This window comes from Ailuropoda melanoleuca, chromosome 17 (genome assembly GCF_002007445.2).
Source record: "Ailuropoda melanoleuca isolate Jingjing chromosome 17, ASM200744v2, whole genome shotgun sequence".
Lineage (NCBI taxonomy): Eukaryota > Metazoa > Chordata > Mammalia > Carnivora > Ursidae > Ailuropoda > Ailuropoda melanoleuca.
The window spans coordinates 27,499,909-27,520,189 of record NC_048234.1 but is presented as its reverse complement, the minus strand read 5'-3'; the positions used below and the strand labels follow the sequence as shown (position 1 = coordinate 27,520,189).

General features: G+C 40.3%; 1 protein-coding gene across 1 annotated transcript in view; it reads right to left on the bottom strand.

The window, feature by feature from the left end:
• Positions 1 to 20,281, bottom strand: part of TMC1 (transmembrane channel like 1) — a 355,988-nt gene that overhangs the window by 138,789 nt on the left and 196,918 nt on the right. The window contains exons 5-7 of the mRNA XM_034647338.1: positions 18,826 to 19,077; positions 11,359 to 11,434; positions 8,266 to 8,449 (exon numbers count right to left, since the gene is read on the bottom strand). The gene's annotated coding sequence lies outside the window, so the exon portion shown is untranslated. The remainder of the gene's footprint in view (positions 1 to 8,265; positions 8,450 to 11,358; positions 11,435 to 18,825; positions 19,078 to 20,281) is intronic.

Here is a 20,281-nt window from a genome sequence, read left to right as displayed (position 1 = left end):
TTGTAAGAGAAATAAACAATAGGATATATGAGTTGCTTATAATGACAGACCCACAGAGATGCACAGGATAATATATTTATAGCTGGAAACTACAGGTTAAAGTATAACACTAAAAATACACATAAAGATATAATCTACCCATGCTCTTGTGAAATTGCAGGGTTCAAGGCATGATGTGATTGTTCTATGGGTTACTGAATAGTAGAAAAGAATTACATACAAATAGTATGGAAAAAGACAACATGAGGTAGTAAAACAGCTCGGGCTTTTGTCCCCTCCCTCCCCTCTTCTCTTCTCTTCCCTTCTTTTTTTTTTTTTTTTTAAGATTTTATTTACTTATTTGACAGAAAGACAGTCAGCAAGAGAGAGAACAGCGGAGGAGCCTGATGCGGTGCTCGATCCAGAACACCGGGATCACGCCCTGAACCGAAGGCAGACGCTTAACGACTGAGGCACCCAGGCGCCCCCTCTTCTCTTCCCTTCTTAACTCTACAATCTGGATTCTGCCGCCATCACTGTCTGGCCCCACCACTCTCCCACCCCGAATTCCATAAAACTACTTTTGCCAACAATGTAAACTCATTGCTGCTAAACTCAAAGACACTTTTCATCCTTGTCTTATTTGATCTCCTGCCACAGCATTTGACTCTGAGGCAAATGCCCTTCTTTGTGGAATCACTCAGTCTTAACTTCCTTGACATCATTCATCTCTCTTGGACATCATCTTATCACCTGATCCACTCCTCAGTCTCCTTGCAACTGCTTCTTTTTTTTTTTGATCCCCTCACTGTTGTTACCAAAGATGCTGTCATAGGTCCCTTTTTTCCTTTCTCAATGTACATTATTTCCCTGTGACTTCATCGGTTCCAATTACTTCAAGTGCTTTCTCCTTGCTAAAGGACATCCTAATCTATACCCCCAGGCCAAGTCTCTCTCCTGAGCTCCAGGTCTATAGAGCTAACTGTTTACAGGACAACTGTGTCAGTTATCTATAGCTCCACAACAAATCCCCTCAAAATAGTGCTGCAAATCCATGACAGTTGTTTTACTCCTGAATCTGGAGGTCAACTGAGCTCAGCTAGGCAGTTCTCACAGCATCCAGGTCTCAGAAGTTGTGGCCAGACAATGGCTGGGGTTGAGATCTTCTCAAAGTCTTCATCATTCTCAGGTCTGTCACCCAGGTTGGAAGACTTGAATAGCTGGAGACTTAAACTCTGGACCATTTCTCTCTATATACATGTATGTGGTCAGTCCATGTGGTCACTCCTCCAGGTGGCCAAGCTTCTAACGTGACAGTTCAAAGCTCTGAAAAAGAACTTGTGTTCAGACGAGATATCCTCGTGTTCAGAACTGATCTGACATCCACAGCCAGGCCATGTTATTTTCCTGTTGGACACAAATGATCTCAGAATACTGACCTCAGACAAGGTACTCTGAGACCATGATAAGATAAACTAAAACAAGGCCACTTCATCATTTTCTGAAACCACAGGTAAAATGCCACTAGGACACCTATAAAATATCCAACCACAGGATTAACTCCACATTCTGACAGCATCCAATCTGGACCAAATCTATGCTTTCTTAAACTTTTCCCCATTCACCCAACCAAATCCCAAATCCTATAATAGGTTCTTTCTAACACCTTCTTACTGAAACACGCCACAGTCCCCACGATGTTCATTCTTCCTTACTACAGGTAATAAATGCAACCTGTTTAACTATAAAGGTATTCCTGATGACCTTGGATTGAAGGGCATCGACAGGTCCCCAGACAAGCATCTCCGGAGAAACCCAGTATGGCCTTTTAAAAACTAGCCTGTATATCACATAGCATCATTTCTGCACGTTCTAAGAAAAAAAGATGTGATGACCAGAGAAAAGGAAGTCTGGAAAAGAGGTATGTGGATGAACCTATGGGAATGAATACAAAGCAGATCTCACGTTAATGTCCACAAAAGAGCATTAACTACTAAAAGAGAAAAAAGAGGACTCTAGGGGTCCAGAATTACAAATTAAAAGAGTGGCTACCTGTAGGCTAAGAAAGAGGGACAATGAAGAACGGAGGGTAGGAGAAGCCCTCCTGGCCCCGCCCCTCTTCGGTGGGGGCGTGTCTACCACCGGCAGCCTGCAGAGGCGGAGCGCACTCGCTGGCGCTAGTCTGCAAAAGCAGTTGATCATTGCCTCTGATTCTGAGTGTGGTTCAGTAGGAGCTGGTCGGCCTTAGCTGCTCTGTGCGGGTGGGCCAGAAGTGCTCTGTAGAAGTGGCCCGCAATTCCTACTGGGTACAGAGGGATGAAAATGCTCCGAAGAGGCTGCTGATAGGGAGAGATGGCCCGAGGGTGCAGCTCAAGTTCCTCCTTAATGCTGCTGGGCTATCACAGCTTCTACCCGGAAGACTGAAAAGTGAAGTGTCTTCCTGCAGGTACTTCATTACAGCGCCCTCTATTGCTGAAACTGACTATCCAGCCGGCTGGCAAAAGAAATGCCAATAGGGCTTAGCTACAGTAACACAAAGCAAGGCGAAGAAGGATGAATTTGGAGCTCAGAGACGCTGCTAAGTGGCACCTTGCAAGTTTTAACTAACACTATTATTATAACTAAAACTATTGTTATAACTAAACTATTGTTCTACCTAAAACTATTATCAGCATTCACGTAATTTTTTTATGGCTATCTTATGATTATGTTCCTTAGGATAAATTCTGAGAAGCAGAATTCCCGAGTCCAAAGATTCAAACTTTTAAAAACTGTGGATCTAGAATAATAAAACTTATTTATCACGCTGTGCAAATTTATGTTCAAGCGAGTAGAATATGCATATATAAAGAATAAGCACAGTTTGGCCGGTTCTAGGAGTTTGATATTCTGGAACAAACACTTGACAGTTGAGTAAGCTAGCTTAGCTTGGCCAGCTCCTGTTCTCTCCTCAGTATTTTTTGGAGTCTTTCACTAAGGTAATTTTGGTTTGTTTGTTTATTTAAAAGGCTATCAAAGCAGAGATTAAAATTCTAATGGGGGAAATGTTTTTTAAATGAAACAGGAGAATATCCACAAGTAATATCTGATTCTTGAAAGAAATGTGACCCAAGAAAGCCAAAAAGCCATGTCTGCATTTTGGAATTGAAAATGGGAAATGTTCAAGATGTCCCGTCACTAACGTCAAGGTTCTCCTCTGCTACGCTAACCTGCAGGGTTGCTGTGAGGGTCAGTAATAACACATGTAAAGCACACAGGAGGAGACAATAAGCAAGAGCTTTATTTCCTGAGAACATTGCTGTTCTATTGCTAAAATCCAATCGTATATATTTTTCATTTTGCCGAAGTTGTTTTCATTAAGGATGGAAAACGCTTCTCGTGCCCAAGCTAAAAGTGTGTTACAATAAAATGTTAAGCCCTGATGACTATTAGTTACAGCTTTGATGGTATTTCTTCCCAGCTTCTTAACAAATACCATTTGTCTTCTTTAACTGCTTTCACTGAAATAAAATCTTAATGCAGTGAGTGGAAGTGGAAGGCAGTCAGATACTACATGATCTTTGCATTTGTCTTTGTCTCCAATATACTTAATTTGCATTAGCTTTTGGGCACTTGCCCTGCCCGTGTTGTAATAAGCCATTTGCGTTGTGTCTTCATCCTAAGACTCCTTGAAGCAAGGGCCCATTTTAATAAACTATATCTAGCATTGTGCTTTGCTTTTTCCTTAAAAATCAGGTTTTGCAGGGGCGCCTGAGTGGCTCAGTCAGTTAAGCGTCTGCCTTCAGCACAAGCCCTGATCTCAGGGTCCTGGGATCGAGCCCACGTCCCACACTGGGCTCCCTGCTCAAGGGGGACTGTGCTTCTTCCTCTGCTTCCCCCACCCCGTGCACTCTCCCTCTGAAATAAATAAATAAAATCTTAAGAAATAAATAAATACTCAGGTGTTGCAAACACAAATGTTTTCATGTGCCAGGCATGTATCATAAATTAAAGAAGCAGGAATAAAATAAAATAATAGGGATCCATGGCGGACATACGAAATTGGAGAGAGCATACCCACCTAAAGGCATTTATATAAAATGAAATGAAATAAAATAACATAAAATAAAATAAAACATACTCTTAGGGAAAAAAACTATAAGTTACATTAGACTATAAGACAGCCCACTTATGACATCTGTATAAATCTTGGGTGAACTGAATTAGAAGCTGAGTAGTGCTAAGAAAGAACTAAAAATGGATGAACCAAAGAAAGTCAGGACTCAGGTCCAAGCCAGAAGTCCCACTGTTTCCAGCCCGGTCTCTATAACCCCTCACTCGCCCTCCATCTCCCTCCTGCAGCCATGACGCCACCACCTCTCCAGCCCTCCTCATATCATTCTCTCCAGTGCACTGCATTTGAGGCCTTGATTTTTTTTCTTATGGTAAAACTCACATAATGTAAAATACCCCATTTTCACACTTTTAAGTGTAAAATCCAGTGGCAATTTGTACATACAGTGTTTTGCAACCATAACCACTATCTGCTTCCAGAACATTTTCATCACCCCAAAAGGAGACCCTACCCATTAAGCAATCCTGCCCTACACTCCCTTTCCCAGACCCTGGCAATGACTATTGGCTTTTTGTGAGACCTTTATTTTTGCTTTCCCTAGCATCCTCGGTTCAGCCAACACTGAAAGAAAACCAGAGCAGATCTCAAGTCTGATAAGGTTAGAAAACAGACACAGAGTTAGGGCAGGATAAAGCTCTCTGGATGCAAAGTTAGGGAAGCTTCATTAGATAATTTCCCTACTGAGGCTTCTTTCCTGTTCTCCACTGGGTGTTTCTCTTCTTTGTGCCCTAAATTGTGGTCAATTATATTCTGTTGCCCCGCAAATACTTTTGGTTTATGTTTTGAGTCAGCTGAAAATGAGTTTAAAATGCCTGGTGTAAACACTCACGCCTTCCACCGTGTGCCAAGGCACTTTCCTTGGCTGCCGCAGGATTGTTGACTGATGGTGTCGGCCTCCTTGGAAATCACTTGGAGACTTTTGAGAAGGATCCCCCTGCAAGGCTGAATTTCTCTAAAATGGTGAATTGCCAGCTAGTTAGTTACACCGATGCATTGAAAATACCTCTTGAGGTGCAGCGCAATCACTATAAATCCACACGGACCAGACCTTGAGTTTCTTGGAAGTCAATCTTGAGTCACTTATTCGTCAGGCCATGGAAAATTCACTTGTACCAAATCTGGCCATTTTTCTCTAGCTTGAGGAGATGAACAAAAAGCTTTGTGCATACAAATATGAATACGGGTTAACTTCAAAGTAATGCAAATGTACTTTTAAAACCATAACCACATTTTCTACTTTTGATTTTTTTTCTTTGCTTTGCTTGGTAAAGATGGTCTTCTCGGGCAAGTCACCTCAATTTGGGGGGGGGGTCTTCTCAGCTTATCTTTAAAATTAAAAAAAATTTACCTAAATCAGTAGTTTCTTTTTTTTTTTTTAAGGATTTTATTTATTTATTTGACAGACAGAGACAGCCAGCGAGAGAGGGAACACAAGCAGGGGGAGTGGGAGAGGAAGAAGCAGGCTCGCAGCGGAGGAGCCCGATGTGGGGCTCGATCCTAGAACGCAGGGATCACGCCCTGAGCCGAAGGCAGATGCTTAACGACTGAGCCACCAAGGCTCCCCTAGATCAGTAGTTTCTTATTCAAGGTATCCAAATCTGAACACAGGTGTTATCTCTACTCTGAAAAATAATGTATCTTTCCACTTATATGCTATCATTTTAAAAAAATATATGGATTTTTAATTTAATAAATATTTGTTACATTATATTTTTTTATGTTTAGGAAATACAAAATTATTCATGCTAACTATAGAAAATTAGAAAATAAAGAGAAAATAAAGTCAAATAACCTGTAATCCTGCCACACAGATATAGTGACTCTTCACATTTCACTGTGTATTCATCCACTTTTCTTTCTCTGCATATTTATACACATATTATTTTGGCCAGGCTGAAATATACTATAGGCATGCTATTTTATAACTTGTGTTTTTACTTAATCATATATCTTAAATGTTTTCCTAAATCGTGAATTATTTTTCTACAAGGTTTAAATGACACTCTTATATGTGAGTATGTGCTGTTTTTTTGAATATTAGTGGTTTCCAATATTTTATTATTTTTAACAATGCTAGTATGAACATCTATGATGTGATTACATTCATATCATTGTGAATTAAGAATTGTTATTTTGGGGGTGTCTGGGGGGCTCAGTTGGTTGAGCCTCTGACTCTTGGTTTCAGTTCAGGTCATGATCTCATGGGTTGTGAGACTGAGACCTGCAAAGGGCTCCACACTCAGTGGGGAGTCTGCTTGAAAGATTCTCTCCCTCTTCCCCTCCCCCGACTCTCTCTCTCACATGCTCTCTCTTTCTCTAAAATGAATTTATTTTTTAAAAGATTTTATTTATTTATTTGTCAAAGAGAGAGCAAGGGAGCACAAGCAGGAGGAGCAGCAGGCAATGGGAGAAGCAGGCTCCCTGCTGAGCAAGGAACCTGACACGGGGCTCGATTCCAGGACCCCTGGGATCATGACCTGAGCCAAAGGCAGACACTTAACCAACTGAGCCACCCAGGCATCCCAGCATTATGAATTATAGTGACGTTTCACATCGCAACTTATGATAATGAAGTTCTTACTAATTTCTTTAATTTTACATTTTTATCTCTTTTTCTTTACTCATACTGGACAATCAAGCATTTTTCATGCCCAGAAAAAAAAAAATGTATGAATAGTTCTTGAAAAGGAAAACACATTCTATCTAATCTTTTACTTCATCTTGCATATAATAATGTTATGTAAATACATAATATAAAATGAGATACAAGCCACTTATAATAAAACTAAACAACTTGACAAACTCAAAGCAAACAGGCCTACAATGCTAATAATGCTAAATTCAACAACACAAATTTAACTTGACAGAGAATAATGGTTCATAAAGTGGAGCCATTCCCTTCATTGTGACCATTGTACTGATTTGGGAGGAAGAGGGGGCAGGTTCTTTGGAATTTGGTACACCCATCCTCCTGTGCCCTTCTTTTTTTTTTTTTAAGATTTTATTTATTTATTTGACAGAGAGAGAGACAGCCAGAGAGAGAGGAACACAAGCAGGGGGAGTGGGAGAGGAAGAAGCAGGCCTCCAGTGGAGGAGCCTGATGTGGGGTTCGATCCCATAACGCTGGGATCACGCCCTAGCTGAAGGCAGACGCCCAATGACTGAGCCACCCAGGCACCCCTCCTGTGCCCTTCTTATGTTGGATTTCTCACCACTTAACTGTATTCAACTGACTGAAAACCGCAGCAGACCAGCCTCAGTCTATCATCTGGCCCCAATTACAAACAAGGTTGACCTCTGTTCCCATATGTTCTTATTCGACAATTGCAGATATATTGCTTAATACTAACACAGCCCGCATTGTATGTCAGTACTTGGCTCTGAGGTTCAGTCTGATGATCCTAAACATTAATATAAACCCTGGACATTATATATAAATACATATATGAATACACACACACACATATTTTCATTTTAACTTTCCCCAGTGTTTCACATCTAGTGAGCAGCAGAGCTGAGATTCAAACTCAGATCTCTCTGTTCCACTAAACCGCCCAGACAAAAATAGGCCAGTGGTTTTTCATGACTTGGGGAAATGAAGGCAGAAGTGATTGATTGTGATGAGCTGGAAGAGGCCTGGCATCTGAATCTAGATAATTGTAGCAAGCTCTGCTACAAGCCAGACTTGTGAATTTGGACTTGTCCCTGAACCTCTCTGGATTTCAGCTCCCTCATCTGTAATGTGAATGGGTTAGACCATGGCCCTTTACAGTTCCACAATTCTGTGAGTTTTCTCTACTGGCCAAATACCCCTTTAACAAAGAGGAATGACTTACACAATATTCTCCCTTTTTGCTGTGGAGTTTCTAATTCCATCTAAACATCAACCAATGAGGTCAATGAAGAACTGAGAAACTCTTCCAAATTTGGGAAGTGTCTATTCCAAATAATTTAATACTAAAAGGATGACCATTTGATTGAAGGATATGGTTAAAAAACATCTATCACACTCTCTTGGAATCATGCTAAAAGTAGAAAACACAGTTTAGAAACCACTCAGAAAAATTCCTCATTTTACTGATGCAAGTTTCTGCGATTTCCCTGAGACCAAAAAGCTTGTTTGTACTACAGGCAGATAATTAAATTACCTGGGTTATTAATATCTAACTTACCATAATGCGCTCAAAATTATCTTCTCATATTCACCGCCAAAAACATAGAGAAGGAAAGCAGTATAAAAAAGTGGTTAAGTACAGGCTGTGAAATTAAATTGCCGGCGTGCAAATTCCAACAGAAACACTTCCTGTGTGATGTTGAGACAATGATGTAATGCTTTCATACCTCAGTGTTCTCCATCTGTAAAATGAGGGTGACAATAAATGTACATACCCCCCAGTTAATCAGGAGAATTAAAATAGAAACCCATGTAAACTGTTTAGTATATTGCCTGGCACATAGGAGATAACCAATATTAGCCAGGATTTTATAATTAAATTGTGTATGTAATACATTGGCTCAATTTGATTGAGTGTCTCTCTTGCATTTCTTTCATTCATTTTCAGGGTTAGAATTAATCTAAACTGATCTTACAAGGATTGTCAATCTACAAATTAGACGATGATAAAAGTGCCTACTAGGAAAACAAGAGCTCTAAAATCAATTTTAAGAATAAAAAGATATAGGGCTGTTTTCCACTGTAGTACGCTAAGGTCAGAGTGTTCCCTTGAAAAGCTTGCAAAAACAACTCTAATATCACATATAAGTAACATCTCATCCACTGTTCTCCAGATTTCTGTCCCCTATTAAGCAGACGATGATTTGATTTTTGCCAGTGTATGGACATGGCTTTACCATCACCATATTTAAGTGACAGTGATTAAATCCTTTAACACACTGTATGAATTTCAAAGGCCTCTATGACTGTTTATCTCATCTTTATGGACCTTTAAACTTAATAGCTTTGGTTGCAATAAAAAAGTGATTTCCAAAAGTTAAGCATCTCTTCAAGGCCACTGCCAGGCTGTTCAGCTGATCAAAACTATGATGTCACCCAGACACAAAACTCCATGTGTCCTTGTCTTCAACTTGTCCACTAATTGACAATGTGTGTGTTGGGGGGGGGTGTGGGGCGGAATATGTGTTCTCCTGTCATTAAACAAGGACATTAATCAAAAGAAATATCAGTTCAATTCAGGGAATACAAATGTTGCAATTTTGCTCTGGTTTAATAGTTTTGGGATAATATATAGGTTCATTTAAAACTCGCAGTACAATAAGTCACGTCAGAATTATGCTTTCCTCTCCTTCCCCTTCTGAAATGTTAAGGTGGCCAGTCTGAAACACAGAGCCCCGGAAGATTCTAATCAAAAGAACCAGCTCGCTGGGGCACCTGGGTGGCTCAGTCGTTAAGCGCCTGCCTTGGGCTCCGGGCATGATCCCAGCATTCTGGGATAGAGCCCCATGTCAGGCTTCTGTGCTGGGAGCCTGCTTCTTCCTCTCCCACTCCCCCTGCCTGTGTTCCCTATCTTGCTGGCTGTCTCTGTCAAATAAATAAATAAAAAATCTTTAAAAAAAAAAAAAAAAAGAACCAGCTCGGGGCCACATTCCCCTGACATACCTTTCCTAACCATTCATTTTTCCAACTATCATTCTCCTTCCCTTCCCCTGTGAATAAAATGTCCCACCTCTCCCAACTCCTGAGACCTTCATTAATGGCCTCTCTCTCCACTAGCCCGCTCGCTGACTTGGGCACAAAGACAACACACCCTCTTTCTCAGGCTCTGCTTACTCAACCCCACCCCCATACCCCCACCACCAAACTTACACCATGTTCATAATTATTTCTTTGGACCAAATGTAACCCTTTCACCAGGTAGTCCTTACTCTGAACTAACAAGCCAAGGAAATCCAAGACCTAGACAGATACAATTTTGCTAAAAGAAGCATGAACACTTTCACTATCCAAAAGACACTTAGGGACAACACAGTAAATTAAAGTAGATTAATATGCCTGATGATTTGAGGGATGAAAAAATTAATAAGAACACCATCACATTTCCTATAAATGCATTGTATCCCAGTTTTCTAAGAAGTACTGTAAAATAATGTTAAAATTGGAGCCAGAAAAAAAAAAAAACAGCTATAGAATTAATTCTGTGACTCTTTTCACTAAGTCGCATTGACATGGTGAGCAGATTGACAATCTACTTAACCTCTTCAAGACCAAATTTCTCAACCTCAGCAGTGTTGGTATTTGAGACAGGATAATTGTTTGTTGTGGGCAGGATAATTGTTGTGGGGAATTGCTCTGTGTAGAAAAGTGAGTGGTATCCCTGGCCTCTTCCCCATAGATGCCAGTATCCCCCTCCTTCCAGTTGTGATAAATGTCCCCAGACATTACCAAACATCCCCTAGGGGGCAAAATCTTCCCAGATTGAGAACCACTCTCATAGATTAGACAGAAGACTGCTTGTCCTAGATGAAGGATCAGCAAAACCACAGCCTATATAGGCCAAAAGGAAAACCCATTGCCTGGTCTTTGTAAATAAAGTTTTATTGAAACATAGTCACACTCACTGATTTACTTAATGTCTATGGGGACTTTCTCCCTAAAACAGCAGAGTCTAGGAGTGGTGATATTGTGTGATATTGTATGACCTGCATAACCAAAAATATTTACTATTGGGTTCTCTAGAAAAAAAGTTTGCCAACCTCTGTCCCAGTCTACTGGTTCCAAACATCTTTTCAGTGATGACAACTTTTTATAATGAAATCTTATATAAAACTTGTGTCAGACAGACTCCAGATGGAACACTCAACTCGGGTAATTTGAGGAAGTAAAGCATATGCAGAATAACTTATACAGGCAATTTCAAAGGTGTGGCAGAGTATAGAGAAATCACAAAGGGCTAAGAAAGCCGGGTGTCATTACCACCACTAGGCCTGAAGGCGAGAGAACAAGATGACTCTGTAGGAAGGGAACCAGAGAAATAAATGTCTCCCTCACATTTTCCCTCCCTCCAACCTCACACGTGTGGTCCCTCATGGCCAAATCTAAACTGAAGCCGGAGGACACGATAACTCATTGATGGGGTCCTTACAGGTCAGTCTCCCAGGTCACAGATGGAGAGTGGACCTGGGGGGCAAAAGAAGATGCCCAGCATAGAGCCCTAATATCTGAAACTGATCAAAGTCAAGCATCTGTGATGTTTAGTGGGGGAAGGTATTAGGATCAGCACAGATTGGCCTGACTCTGACACACTTACCAAGTTGAAACAGGATCACAGTTTGAAAATCTTCTTCCGAATCCTCTGCTAGCCTTCTCACTCATTTGCCTCCTTTCTGAAACAAAATTCCATAGTCAGATATGCCAATGCTGTTTTTTTCTAACAAACTGCAATCCTTGAATCCATTGGCACCATTTAAACCTTCAAACGCAAGTACTGGACACCCCCCCCCCACTCCCTCCCTCCAGGCCCTCTTCCTTCCTGCTCACATCCTCAAATTGCTAACCATTGATAGGAACCTTTTAAATACTCTGATTGCTGAATCCTCGTCAATGTCATCATATCAGGGCAACAACAGGAGTCTGTTTGCTCAGGTTCCCATGACTTTCAGTCCTCAACGAAAACTGAGCTCAATATCTTAATCACCAAATCTGATAGACTTTGCCCAACACCTCATCAGCCTTAACATCTCTGGAGCAAACAATCTTGCCCTGATCCCTTCCTTCTTGATTTACTTCTTCCTTTGGCTTCCATAGCACCATATAGTCCAGGAATTTTAACTCGTACTTTGACCACCTCCTCTTTGTGTCCTTTGCAGGTACTTCATTTTTTAAAAATTTAAATTCAATTAATTAACATATGTGTGTTATTAGTTTCAGGGTAGAGTTCAGTGATTCATCAGTTGAACATATAACACCCAGTGCTCGTTATATCACATGCCCTCATTAACGCCCATCACCCATTTACCCCATCCCCCCACCTACCTCCCCTCTGGCAACCCTCAGTTGGTTTTCTATAGTTAAGAATCTCTTATAATTTGTCTGATTTCATCTTATTTTATTTTTCCTTCCCTTCCCCATGATCCTCTGTTTTGTTTCTTAAATTGCACATATGAGTGAAATCATATGAGAACTGTCTTTCTCTGACTGACTTATTTCACTTAGCGTCATACGCTCTAGTTCCATCCATCCATGTCATTGCAAATGGTAAGATCTCATTTTCTTGATGGCTGAGTAATATTCCGTTGTATATATCTATACCACATTTTCTTTATCCATTCATCTATTGATGGACATCTGAGGTCCTTTAATGGTTTGGCTATTGTAGACGTTGCTGCTAGGAACATTGCTGTGCAAGTGCCCCTTCCGATCACTACATTTGTATCCTTTGGGTAAATACCTAGAAGTGCAGTTGCTGGGTCAAAGGGTAGCTCTATTGTTAACTTTTTGAGGAACCTCCATACTGTCTTCCAGAGCGGCTGTACCAGCTCCTTTGCAGGTACTTCTGCTTGAAGGAAAGAATTTTCTACAAAGGACCTAATAATAAATCATGACCTCAACAATACAATGAAAGCAAATAAAATTAGTAGTTTCAGAAGACTATGTCTTGTAGAATCCCAATAACATTTCCTGGAGAATTAAAAATCTTGTGAGTAAGTAGTTTTCCACCCAGCTAGTAAATAACAAGATATCATTTCCCTCTAAAATTGACATTACTCATTTCTCTTAATGTTCCCATTTACTCAGATTTGAAACCTCAGATTGAGGAGAGAATGGAATTTTTAGACCTGGAAAAGTCTTCAAAGTCATCCACTTCGATTTCATCATTCTATGGGTAAGAATTAACTTCCCATTGCCTTTGCCTTGGTAAGGATTCTAAGGAAATATTCCAGCTCCTCCTTTTATTAGACATTCCTACTTGGCCTGCAAAATCTTCTTATAGTTTTAACCCTCTCCTCTGTAAAGTGCTACCAGCTCTCTACAGGCTTTAGTTTTTGCGATAGTTAATTTTGCATCAACTTGACTGGGCCACAGGCACCCAGACATCTGGTCAGACATGAACAGGGGTGTGTTTGATGGTGTTTCTGGTTGCTAATGTCTTGAATGGATAGATTGAGTAAAGCAGCTGCCTTCCCTAATATGGGTGGGCTTCATCCAATGAGTTAAAAGTCTAAATAGAACAAAAATGCTGAATAAGAGAGAATTCCTTCCTCCTGGCTACCTTGAAGCTAGGACATGGGTTTTTTTGCCACCTTCAGACTCAAATGGAAACACTGGCCCTTTCTGAGCCTTGAGGCTGCCAGCCTTCAAACTGAAACTACACCATCAGCTCCCTGGGGTCCCCAGCTTGCCAACTGCAGAACTTGGGGCTTACCAGCCTCCATAATCATGTGAGCCAATTCCTTATAATAAATCATATCATCATTTATACATATGTATGTATATGTGTGTGTATGTATATATGTACATACAATTTATATATAGGCAGTATAAACTACTTGAATTTGAATATTGACTCTGGCATTGACAAGTTATGAGAACTTGGGCAATGTATTCAATGTCTGTTCTTCAGCTTTCTCATCTGTAATATGAGACAAATATCTGCTTCACGTGGTTGTAAAGATTACATGAGTTAATACATATAAAATGCCTAGACGAGGGCCTGGCACAAAGGGCATGCTGAAAAAATACTAGCTTTTTCTCCTCATTATTATTATTATTATCATCCCTCCCACCCTTCCTTCCTTCCATCCTTTCTCTCTCCCTCCCTCCCTCTTATCTCACAAACTGTAGTGACAGAGCAGGACCTCCTTGGAGGGCAGGAGAGGGAAAGGGACTAAGGAGTTATACCAAAACTCCTTTTAATAGGCACACAGGTAGAAAAAACTGGGAATGCTTATACCTCAATAATTTTAGGTTCATCATATTTGGAATTCACGGTGAACCCTTGCAATTCTTGAACACGTAGCTACTTTAATTACCACAGCTATTTCGTGTACTGTCTTTGTACATGCTTTTTGCTTTGCTGAAAATATTTCCCCCATCAGCTCATCTTACCTGCCCGGCTGGTGAACCCCTCCCTGTCAAGCCTACCGATCAGGAAGTCTTCTCTACTAGCAGCCCCTACTCTCACCCCTGTAGAGTGCACCTCCATGCCCTCTAAACTACCACTCTGCCCTACACATTTCTGTTAGGGTTCTTGTCACAGGGAATAGTGATGCTTAATTTTTATACCATATCTGTTGACTCTACTCAGTGAACTTAGGCTAGAATCCTACTTTGCATACCTACCTAGCACATAATAGACATCCCATAAGTTCTTGTTGACTGAATAAGTCAATGGATGAATAAAATGGGAAAAAATTCACTTGGCACTTATTGAGTTGAAACTCCCAATAGTACAGGCTGTTGGATATTTTAGAGTTGGCTTTGAAAATATTGAACTAAGACTCAAGACTATTAGTCAGGATTCTCCACAGAAACACAACCAACAAGATATTCTAGAAAGTATAAACTAAACTATACTGACAGGAAGCAGATCAGGGTTTGCTTGATAGAGAGAACTTTTGGGGGTGATAGAAATGTTCTGTATATTGATCATGGTAGTGGTTTCACAAAATATACATTTGTTAAAACTCATTGAAGTGTACCTTTTTTTATTTATTATATTTTAAAATTCCCTATGCTGTACTTTTTTTCTCTGTGACTTACTTATTTTGTAATTGGAAGTTTGTACATTTTAAATAGATGGCGCTTATTATCTGTAAATTATATCCCAATAAAGTTGATTTAAATTTCCTGAAACCTAAAAAACAAAACAAAACAAAACAAAAAACCTAGGCATTTTATTTTAGCACCAGAGGCTGGAGTCAACTACTATGCTAACTCCTGGTGGTTTTTATTTAGAATCCACCCTAGGGCACTAATCTTCACAACATTAACAAATTTGTTTGACAAAGAACTTCAAATGTCTCCTTAGTGAAAATAATTCAATCCCAGAAAGCATAATCTCTATCACAGGCACTAAAAACATTTCAATGTCATATTTCATGAACTGATCAGAGTGTTTTAAGTAACATAAACACATAAATTTTTGCAGAATACATGAATTTTTATTTTTAATCCAACTGTGGTAACCAGCCTCAAGATGACCACCAATGATTCTGTCTCCTGGTATTCATACCCTTGTATGGTCCTCTCCCGCATTTTACCAGGGTTGGTCAGTGTGACTAATGAAATATGCAGAAGTAATGGTCCTAAAATTAGATTATAAAAAGACCGAATATCCCATCTTGGGTGCTCTTTCTTCCTCTTCCTCCCTCCCTCTCAGATCACTAGCTCTGGGAGAAGCCAGTAGCCATGTCATGACACCAGTTGGCTTGCCTTTGGAGAAGCCCACATGGCAGGACTGAAATCTCTAGCTATCAGCTGGCAAGGAACAGTGAGGCCTTCCAATAACCACATGAGTGCACTTGGAAGGTCATTAGGCCCCAGTCAATCTGTCAGATGTAACAGCAGCCCCAATCAAGAGCTGACTACAATCTCATGAAAGATTGTTGTGGACTTAATTGTGTCTCTTCAAAATTCATATGTTGATGTCCTCATTCCCATTACCTCAAATGTGACTGTATTTGGAGAGGGCCTTCAAAGAGGCCCTCAAATTAAAATGAGGCCATTAGGGTGGGACCTAATCTAATCCCAGTATCCTCATAAGAAGAGGTGATTTGCACTCAAAAAGAAACAGCAAGGTCGGTCGCACAGAGGGGCAGCCATTGAAGCAGTATGGGGGTGGTGGTCATCCCCAAGCCAAGCAGAAAGACCTCAGAGAACACCAACCCTGCCAGCACCTTGATCTTCGGCTTTTAGCGCCCAGAACTGTGAGAAAATAAGCTCTTATTATTTGAGCTACTCAGTCTGTGGTATTTTGTTATGGCAGTTTTCACAAATGAGTTCAGAGACCCCGAGCCAGAATCACCAAGTTAAGCTGCTCCTGGATTCCTGACCTACAAAAACTGTGAGATAATAAATGATTGCTTTAAGCTGCTAAATTTGGGGGCAATTTGTTATTCAGCAATAGATAAGTAATACATCACCTAATTACTTGAATTCCTTGTGATATGGTGACAAGTGATTTGCCTTTCTAAATCTGTGCTGTGATTAAATGCCATATTGTTTTTGGCATATATTACAAATCATTCTTTTGTTGTCTGAACTGTCCAGAAACTATTCATTTGTGCAGTCCGTTGTTTCCATCCACATTATTTAATTTTAAAGGGAAGAAAATAGTACATAAACAATGATTAAACTATTCGTACTTTCAAAATAATCTATTTAACAAAATTTTCCCTCAATATTTGTTGCCTATTTTCTTTTTTTTTTATTGAGCTATAATTGACATTTAACACTGTACATGTTTAAGGTGTACATGTATTGATTTGATACACTCATGTATTGCCATATGATTGTCACCGTCACTAAATATAGCTAACACCCCCATCATGTAACATAATTATCACTTCTTTTTTGTGATGAAAACATTTAAGATCTAGTCTCTTAACAACTTACAAATACATAATACAGTTTGTTCACTATAATCACAAAGCTGTGTATTACATCCCCCACAATTTATCTTCAAAGTGCAAGTTCGTACTCTTCGACCAACATCTCCCCAATTTCCCCTGTCTTCAGCTCCTGGCAACCCCCATTCTATTCTATGTTTCTGAGTCTTGCTTTTTTAGATTCCACACATAGTGATAACATATTTGTCTTCCCCTGTCTGACTTACCTTTTCAGATATTTAACACAGCCTGGGTAAACTCATCCCATTTCCCTCTTGAAAGGAAGTTAGTTCTCAGAGATAAAGGAACTATCTCTACCCCATTGTATCACTACTCATCCTACATAACTTACTAGAGGTTCTTTTAAACTGTTTTTCAGTTCTGATGAAGAATATTAAGCCAATACATTTCATCTATCCCCTGATTCATTTATTATCTATTCACTAGAGTGTTTTTTTATTTTCATTTTTTTTTAAGTAGGCTCCCCACAGGGCTTGAACTTAACTACCCTGAGATCAAGACCTGAGCTGAGATTAGGAGTTGGACGCCTACCGACTAAGCCACCCAGGAGTTCCACTCGAGTGTCTATTTAATGCCTCGTGTGTATCAGGCACTATTTAGGTATTGAGGATAGAGCAGCAAGCAAAACAGATGAAAACCCCTGCTCACAGAGCTTGTGGAAGGAGACGGAATAAACAAGAAAAATAAGTAAAACAGATAATACTGGATGTATGATAAACAGGAAAATTATACCATCAGTGCTTAGAAACAGTTTAGGCCATCACCAACTCCCCTTAGATGTGGGTAAAAATGTGAGGACATTGGGCTGGTGAGTAAAGGAGTCTCTTATGTACAATCCCTCACTGATAATTTTTAGTAAATCTTGTAACATTTCAGAGATGTAATAGTATATTCTTGTTTTAGTGTGGCTCATTTTTAAGCTAATTTTCATGGTTTGTCTCAATATGCAGTTCCTTTTTGTAGTTATGCTCAGGATTACAATGAAAGTTTATCAGCAGAAGAATTGTAGATACTTGCAATGTCCTCATGTGTGAAAACTGGCATTAAATTGAAAGCATGTTGGGCATTAATGTTTTCTCCTTGATAATGAGAGTATAATTACAGGAAACTTTATTGCCAAGTGATGATGGCCTTTCTGCCCATTATATCCTGGGAAGATAGTTTTAAAATGAAACACAACATGGCCACGGTCAGAGGAGATGTTTTATACTTAGCTGCAGAACACAGAAATATTTCTGACCTAGGGGCGCCTGGGTGGCTCAGTCGGTTAAGTTGCTGATTCTTGATTTCGGCTCAGGTCATGATCTCAGGGTGCAGGGATCGAGGCCTGTGTCAGGCTCCAGGCTCAGCGGAAAGTCTACTTGAGGATTCTGTCTCTCCCTCTGCCCCTCCCCCTGCTCCTGTGCTCTCTCTCTAAAACAAATACACCTTAAAAAAAAAAAAAAAGAAAGAAATATTTCTGACCTAACTTACCCATGAAAAATGCTACACCTGTGTATGTTTGTGTGTGTGTGAGACAGACAGAGACAGAGACAGGGAGAATATTCTGGCCATCATACATACGTGGTTATGGATGGAGAGAAGAGAACAGGCCAAAAGCCAGGAAAACAAGCAATAAAAAATCCTTAATGTGTGGTCAGGCATGAAGTTGTAGCTTGGGCCTTCAGTGACCACAGAAATGAGTTAACAAGCCAATAAAGTGGGTGTCCATTTGAGAGGTTCAGAGGCCAAAACCCTTAAAACAAAGTGATTTACATGGCCAAGTTCCCGAGTCAGGATCATACTCTTGTTCCCCAGGATGCCTTAAACATCGAGCAGAGCCATCTGTACAATTAAAGGGATGATCTCCACAAAGTTATTAAGACCACCTCCATACACAGTACTATAAATGCCATTGAATAAAATAAAGTGGAAATGATCAACAGTGGGTGGCAATCTATCTTTCCTCCCACCACCTCCCAAAATGACAAGCCTTAGACTAAATAATAGATGCTCTTTATTTTTGTTATGAGTCAGCAGGTTTGGCAATTTCTCTATCGTCAGAAATATTCATTGGGGAGAAAGTAAGTTTCTATCTAAAGATATGAATGATTTCCCAAAGAACGACGTTCACATCAGAATAAGGCAACATTAGTCACGAAACATACCAACAAAGTGCTGTCAGTGTTCCACGGTTTCTGGACTGGTGGTGTACTTGCAGGTAAGAGTTCAGTACCAGCAAGATCACAGCAAATCATTATCTGATATGATTCTGGGTTCGTCCTAAGTCCACCACTTATTGGCTGAGTGACCTTGAGTTGAGTGACTTGACTTTCTCAACCCTCAGTTTCTTCATTTGTAATAATGTCACCGAGGAGGAAAAATGACGTTCCCTGTCTTCTGAGTTCTAGCTCAGATCCCTGTAAGAAAAGACAGGTGAGTAGGAGACAAACAAACAGAAGTTTATTCACATGTGTGCCTCACAATGCAGGAGAGATCCCCAGGGGAAAACGAGTCACTCTCTGCAGACGCTCCGAACTCTGACTTCAATACCATCTTCAGCTCCAGATGAAAGAAAGGTGTGCAGAGACAGGTTACAGGGAAGTTATTAGGAAATGCGTGATAAACACGGATAAAGCTGTTAGGCGGGTTTAAACCTGGGGCCTTCCCCATTGATAAGATTCCCTCCTGACTGAGTTATCCTCCTCTTCCGGATACCCAGAGGAAAACACTCTCACAAATGGAGACTTTCTTTATAAATGTAAATTTCTTTTACAAAAGGGTAACTTCTACTCTGCCTTCAGAGCTCCTCCTGCCTCAGTCTGCTGCTTCTCAAATAATCAGCTCAAAATAATACTTGTGCCCAAGAGGCATAGTTTGGGGTGGCCTATTCCTCTACCCTTCAAAAGTGCCTGCATCCTGGGGTTGCCAAGAGGATTAAAAGGGCTAATACAAGTAAGGAATTCACAGAGCGCAGTTAGAATGTGGAAAATACCCAATAAAAGTTAGCTGTTACTATTTCCGAGCAATGTTTTTCAACGTGTAGTCCTTNTGTGTAGTCCTTGGACCGGCAGCGGCAACATCACCTGGGAACTTGTCAGAAATTGGAAATGTTCAGGCCTTATCCCAGACCAGCTGAATCAGAAACTCTGGGGCAGGATCCAACACTCTGTTTTTAGAAACCCTATGGGTGATTTGGTACACACTGCAGTTCGAGAACCACACTTATTGAATATAGGGTAAGACAAAATATATGTTCTGATAGAATTATTACTAAGAACTTCTGGGTTTTTGTGAATATTTAAGTGCAGAAGAGTACTTTATTTCATATTTTCCTAAATAACAGGAAGAAGAACTCCAGCAGTGGCTTGAGAACAGTAGGATTTCTGTAGGACAGCTCTTACCCTCTTATTTTTGATTTTGATAGGTAAAATAGGTTACACCGGGGCACCTGGGTGGCTCAGTCGTTAATTGTCTGCCTTTGGCTCAGGGTTTAATCCCAGGGTCCTGGGATCGAGCCCCACATCGTGCTCCCTGTTCCACTGGGAGCCTGCTTCTTCCTCTCCCACTCCCCCTGCTTGTGTTCCCTCTCTTGCAGGCTGTCTCTCTCTGTCAAATAAATTA